We start from the raw sequence: 6,000 nt of genomic DNA on the forward strand, positions 1-6,000 counted from the left end.
GCACTGGGGCCCGGCTACGAGGGCAGCCATGGCCTCACAGCCCAGTTGCCCAGCGAGGCAGCATGGACAAGTGGCCCCAGACTGAGCAGACACTGCCTTACGGAGTTTGTGCTCCCGCTCCCAGACTAGCTGCAGAGTGACTGAAGCAGTCCCATCTTGGTTATTAAACTATAGCTCTGCTTGAAGCTGGGTTTTGCTCATATAAGTTTGACTGGAGGTGACCTCATGCTCAACTGGAGTGGTTTATTGCACAATTAAATTTTCTCACCTACTTCACTGGCAAGGATTCTTCTTCTTCAAAGGTGAGACTTACAGGCGATTTGGTGTACTTGCTTCTTAAAAGGCTGTGTTTTGTGAAAGCACTATGGAAAAGTTGGAGTAATGGCAAAAAATTATTAAAAAGGCTTGATCTCTACTAGATGTACTATCTGTCAAAAGTCAGTGTTGGTAGAGGCAGTTCATCAAGATTGTCTGTCCAGTGTTGAACATTGTTTAAGAGTTAGAACAAACTGCCAGCAACAGGCAATTTTCCATTGCAGACTAACCTGAAATGATCTCATTCTGTATAATTCAGTGCACACAGAAGGCAGAGAGGAAATCTATAGATGCTGATGACTGCAAGAAGGAAGATCAAGGTAAGTCTCAGACAATTTTAAGAAGTAACTAAATAGTATCCTTATAGTTCTTCAGTCAAGAGATCTAGAGGACGTCAAGGAAACTGCTAGCAAAGAATTCCCATAGTTGTATTTGAAACCTATCATTAAGCAAGTCCTCAATAGTCTGACTTTTCCTTCATGGGCATTTATTAAGAAAAGGTGTTTACTAAGGGTAAACAAGTTCACTGAACTTGTGAACCTATTCTTACCAAGCATTAATTTTCTGTCATAGAAAGTACAAAAGTGTATGCTTCTGCTGTTAGACCTTGAGCTATGCATTATTTTTGACTAGTATTTTTCCATTTACTCTACCAAAAAGTTCAGTTAAAAATACGGGGTTTTATTTTCCCCAGTATCAAATATATTAGTTCCATTCTCTGAGCCATCCTAACTTACACCGATTTGTCTCAAGTCAAATGAATTGACAAAAGTAATCTGAGTTTTAATTTCTTTGCCCTACTTCTGCTGAACAGTACTAATTTTACTGACCGATACGAGGTCCTTTCATAAAGTGTGAGTTCTATAAGCACACCAGAGGTATTTACTATTTGTCGGGGTCTCCTCCCCCCCGCCATGTAGCCCTGAGGGGAGGCACGGGGTTTCCCTGCCCCTGCTCAGCCTCGTTCCCCATTGGTTGGTTTGTGTTTCCTGCGCGGGCAAAGGAGCTCGGGTCCTGACCGTAGCAGTTCCTCGGCAGAGCCCGGCCATGCGGCTGGAGAAATAAACATCTCTGAAACATCTATCAAGAATCCGTCTATATATATATTTCTTTTCCACGGGACTCCTGGTTTGATATAGGCGTGTTACAGTATCGCCACTGCAACAACTATTAGCTGTTAAGTTACTTCTTGCAGTTGTCTGAGACTTTGATCTCCTCTCTTGAGGTCACCAGCATGTACAGATTTCTTGGCTATCTTCTATGTGCACTGAAGTATATGGAACCAAAATAAGTTGATGAGGGTGGGGGTGGAGTGTGCAGGTTCCTTGGCCTAGCCAGCCTAAGCTTCACACACAACAAGGAAGTTGAGAAATAAGGCTTTTTGTTCTCAAGTCCAAATATTAGTTGTATTTCAACTAGGACTAAGTTGAAAGCCCAGCATAACTGGTGCACTAACAGCTTAGGTCTTGAAAGTCTGGCTTGGTGCAGTCAGCCCTGGAAATGAAAACTTCCACACCTGTCCATGTGTTCTTAATTTGAGTGGGCATGAATTGGTGTTCATGAGATCCCCTTTAATCTGATCTGTTTGAACTGCCATCACATTCTGTAGTTTCATTTATATGAAATCACAGAATGGTTTGAGTGAAAGATCATCTCATTCCTATGAATATTAAGATGTATGCAGAATAGTAAGTGCAGCCACTCAAAATTCCGAATATCCCTCTTTCGTGAATTTTTGAAAATCCACAGCAGAGGACAGTACCGGGGTTGCTTATATGTACCAGACCCTCACAAAAGACAGCTACATATTGATGCGTACGTGTAATAACACTCTGGGGCACTAGAGATTTGGATGGCTAAGGAAGAGGTATCTGACTTCCTAAACTCTGGGTGGCAGCTATAAAACAGAAAGAAAGAGAACAGACTTTTGGAGGGGAGCAGTGAAAATTGACAACTTTGATTCATATTCTATCAGTTTAAGTTTTTTGGGAAACTGAATAGACAAAAATCTAGGATTCATCCTTCTGAAAGGGACTACAAAGTTGACAGCTAATTAAATGTCAGTCATCCATGGAGCTGAGCAGGCCTAAGGACTGAAAATTAACATATGTTATAGAAATAATCCTGTACTACTTTATGGGCCTTACATTTAACTATTATAGCAACAAATATTTTCAAGACTGCACGGACAAGCTCTCTGAGTTAAGAATAAACAGGACTAAAGCTGCATGCATGACATCAGTTTGGCCTCTTTGTTCTCATGAGCTTATTATTCTAGTGTAGTTTGGTGGGGTGTTAGGGCAGTAGACAAAGGAGGCAGTTGTCTATTCAGTTCCTGAGCCAGTTGCTGCAGAAGTTGGACCACAGAATGAATGAAATATTGAGTTGCTAGTCTTTAAGTTAAAGAAAACGAAAACCACACAGGAGAGCAGGCTTTTTGTCTCAACCTCTGACATGAAATGTTTTTTATTAAACTGAATGGTCAGTAATTAATCTATTACCTAAGCATGCAATTTGACCACCTGCTTTCTAAAAGTATAGGGTGTTCACCAACTTCAATTCACAGAAATTTTGAGCTGTTTTTTGAGCAAAGATCTTCACCAAACGCAGGTGCTTGACCTGAGCATCCAAACATGTCAAGCAAAGTTAGCAAATACATACTTTAATATGCCACGTATGAAAACTGATAAAATCCTTCATAATACATATAAACTAGCAAATCAGGACTACTTTATTCCAGAATCAACTGTCACATAAACATGGTCTCATACATGGCCTAATGGCCATATTATAAATAATTGATTTAAATTCATGTCTGCTCTTTTTCCAGATTAATTTTCACCTGTAAAAAAAATCATTACTTATAGCCTACTTCTTGTTGCTGAATTGATAAATTCCTCATGTGCCTTAGTAGTGTGTACATTACTACCATACAAGAAATAGAAGCTTGAGGTTCTTCTTCATTTTGCACCCACAAGCAACTATGACAATCTGGCTTTGTATTTGACTTCAGCTGCTTTCCAACAGAGCAATTCATTTACAGTCAATGCAATAACAAACACATGAAGATTTATGTAAAATATCTCCTTGTAATCTGATCTGTATTGCCATTGCTACAAGTACACAGCAGCAATTTGAGACCCATGAATGGAGAGGTTTCATTAAAGATTCCTTCCTGTTCTCAGAGTGCTGGCATTTTTGACAGAATGATTTCACCTATGCATCTCAATCCAAAGGTGATTTTCACTACTGTTGCTTTGTAAGCATGGCAAATTAAATCAAAAATATTTTCTCTAAGTCCTCATTCTGTGAAAGGTAGTGAATTTATTCTATTTTGTCACTAATTTCAGGAGTATTTTTGTCTCTATAAATTAAACATTTGGTCTTTCATAAGCTTAGTTCTTATTTAAAAATCCAACTTGTTCAAGGAAATTGAATTAAAAAATAGACATTTTAGTCTAAAAACTGTGTAACAACCCATGCATTGATTCTATGTCCTATCTCCTATTAACCTTCTGTTAACTATAGAAAAAGCTGTAATGTGACCTTCTGGAGAGGGAAAAGAAACTAGGCTTTGCTAGTTCCACTAGCCATGGAGCTATTTTAATTTGTGCTTATTGATGTCATTAAAAGAAATTTGAATAATTATGTTTGCACAAAATACAAGTTTTCAGTGAAAAGAACAATCAGGAAGGCATTATTTCCATGGGGTTTTGTCCTTTGACTCCTCTCTTATCACAGTAGTCCTGTTTAATCCATGATCCCTTTAGTATGCTTTCCAGGATTGGAGACAACATATGTTATGCTAATGTAAATCCATGAGAGTTGACCAGGAGGTTTGTTCCAACCAGAATATACAGCATATGCATCCTGCATTCTTTTCTTCTCTCAAAGTATTAATTTGTATTAGTCTCCTTCGTGCCTGTAAAGATCCAGCCACCAAATGTTACCTCCAATAGGTTTTCCTGCTGTCTGCTTTTACTGCTCACTCAGGATCTCCGGTTAGCATCTCTGTCGCAACAGGCAACTTCTCTCTCTGTCTGTTTAGGCTCAGATCTAATAATTTCCACTCCTACACACCCCGGGTTTATCACTCAAATGGCTACTATTATTTTGGCATTTGCCTTTGCACAGTCACTGTGCAAAGAAACTTCAGAAAACTTGCAGGGACACAGATTTCCATCCGTCTTTCGAACGGGTTGAAATTGGTCAAGACAGTAAACAATGGGACTGGCAAGGCATTTGTATGAGCCTCATTTCCTTGTGAAAGCACAATAGAATTATGTCTCTCAACCATGCTGGTGCAAGTACTGTCACTTCTGCAGGGGTCAGTGGCTCCAGATACAGGCTAACCAGAGATAAACGGTTGCTCCCTTTCAGAACACGCCTCCATCATAGTCTGTCTGTCCATCAGACCTGGGCACATCCACTGCTGGGATTTTACAAGAAGTCTGTAACAAAACACTGGAATTTATGTATGCTAAATGTTTATATTAGAAAGTGTGAAAGAAAAAGTAACTGGTGAATGGCTAACGTAATTATTCCTGTCTTTTTCAAGTCAGAAAAAAAAGGTGGCAACCAGGAATGGCAGAGGTTGAAAGTAAACCTTACTGGAAAGGCAGCAGGAGGCAGATGTGTGCAAGGAGAAAGGAAGAAAGCAGGCAAAAACACGCAGGTATTTTTGAGAGCTATGAGTTTCTGCTATGTGCAAAAGATCATTACCAATATAAACAGAGGCATGTTGCTGGGGGGAAAATTACTTAGGGCTATGAAAAGAAATATCTTACCAGAATTTGTTTCCAGTAACTTTTTAAAGTTTTACTCTGATCTTCGCTTAAATTTAATTTCCTTGGCAGGAGCAGAAGCTTGTCAAGGTGTACTTTAACACAGTGCACTTAAACTAACAGACTGGCTTAAACTGGCTTAAAACTAAGCAGGTAAATTGACTTTATACAAGACTAAGGTGTAGAACTCTTTTAGCCATCATATAGACAAAGGAAACAATTGCCACGCACGGTGAATAGTTTCGAAAAGGTTTCATTTTAAGTAGGTAATTGGTAAGAAGATGGGCTGTTGACTCCTGATATTTGCATGTTTTCCAGCAGCATGGTACTACCTGCTTTGCTGGGTCCTTAGTGGATGCATACAGACGACTGCATGTTCCTCCAAGAATGTGTATATATTGCTATTTTTTTATTGCAGATCATTGGATAAGATGCTGAGATAGATATAATTTTTAATGCAATATTTTTAGTACAAAATTGAGGCAATTTCCTCAAAATAATGAGACTTTTTTCCAATTTTTTGTATTATTCCTATGCTTTCTTCCATTAGCTTTGTTTCCATGTGATAAAGACAAGTTTCTCATGTTTATTCTTTTTACTTTGACAATTCTGGTGGTTTCTCCTGAGTCTTGATTTGTTGGTTCTAACAGGATACTCCTTTTCCTCGTTGTAAAGTACCAGTGGAAAGAAGCATTTATTTGGCAAAAGTAGGAAAAAAGTAAAAGAAATAATTGGTCTAGTGTAGTGTTAAACAAACTACCCTACTTTGTATTTGGAGGACTTCCAAATCAATCAATATGTATATACAACATAGAGGAAGCAAAGAACACAGAAAACAATTTTACTAACTTCAGAAAGAGATGTGCAACAGAAGTTGGATGGAATAACCAGAGTGTCATGA

The 6,000-nt window shown here is 38.7% G+C and overlaps 1 long non-coding RNA gene across 1 annotated transcript; it reads right to left on the bottom strand.

Moving 5' to 3' along the window:
• Positions 1-281: 281 nt before the first annotated feature.
• LOC138113271 (uncharacterized) lies at positions 282-1,227 on the bottom strand. The gene is made up of 3 exons (XR_011152069.1): positions 1,146-1,227; positions 546-615; positions 282-362 (listed from the first exon to the last, which is right to left on the bottom strand). It is a non-coding gene; the product is annotated as an uncharacterized lncRNA (long non-coding RNA).
• Positions 1,228-6,000: the final 4,773 nt, after the last annotated feature.

This window comes from Aphelocoma coerulescens, chromosome 7 (genome assembly GCF_041296385.1).
Source record: "Aphelocoma coerulescens isolate FSJ_1873_10779 chromosome 7, UR_Acoe_1.0, whole genome shotgun sequence".
Lineage (NCBI taxonomy): Eukaryota > Metazoa > Chordata > Aves > Passeriformes > Corvidae > Aphelocoma > Aphelocoma coerulescens.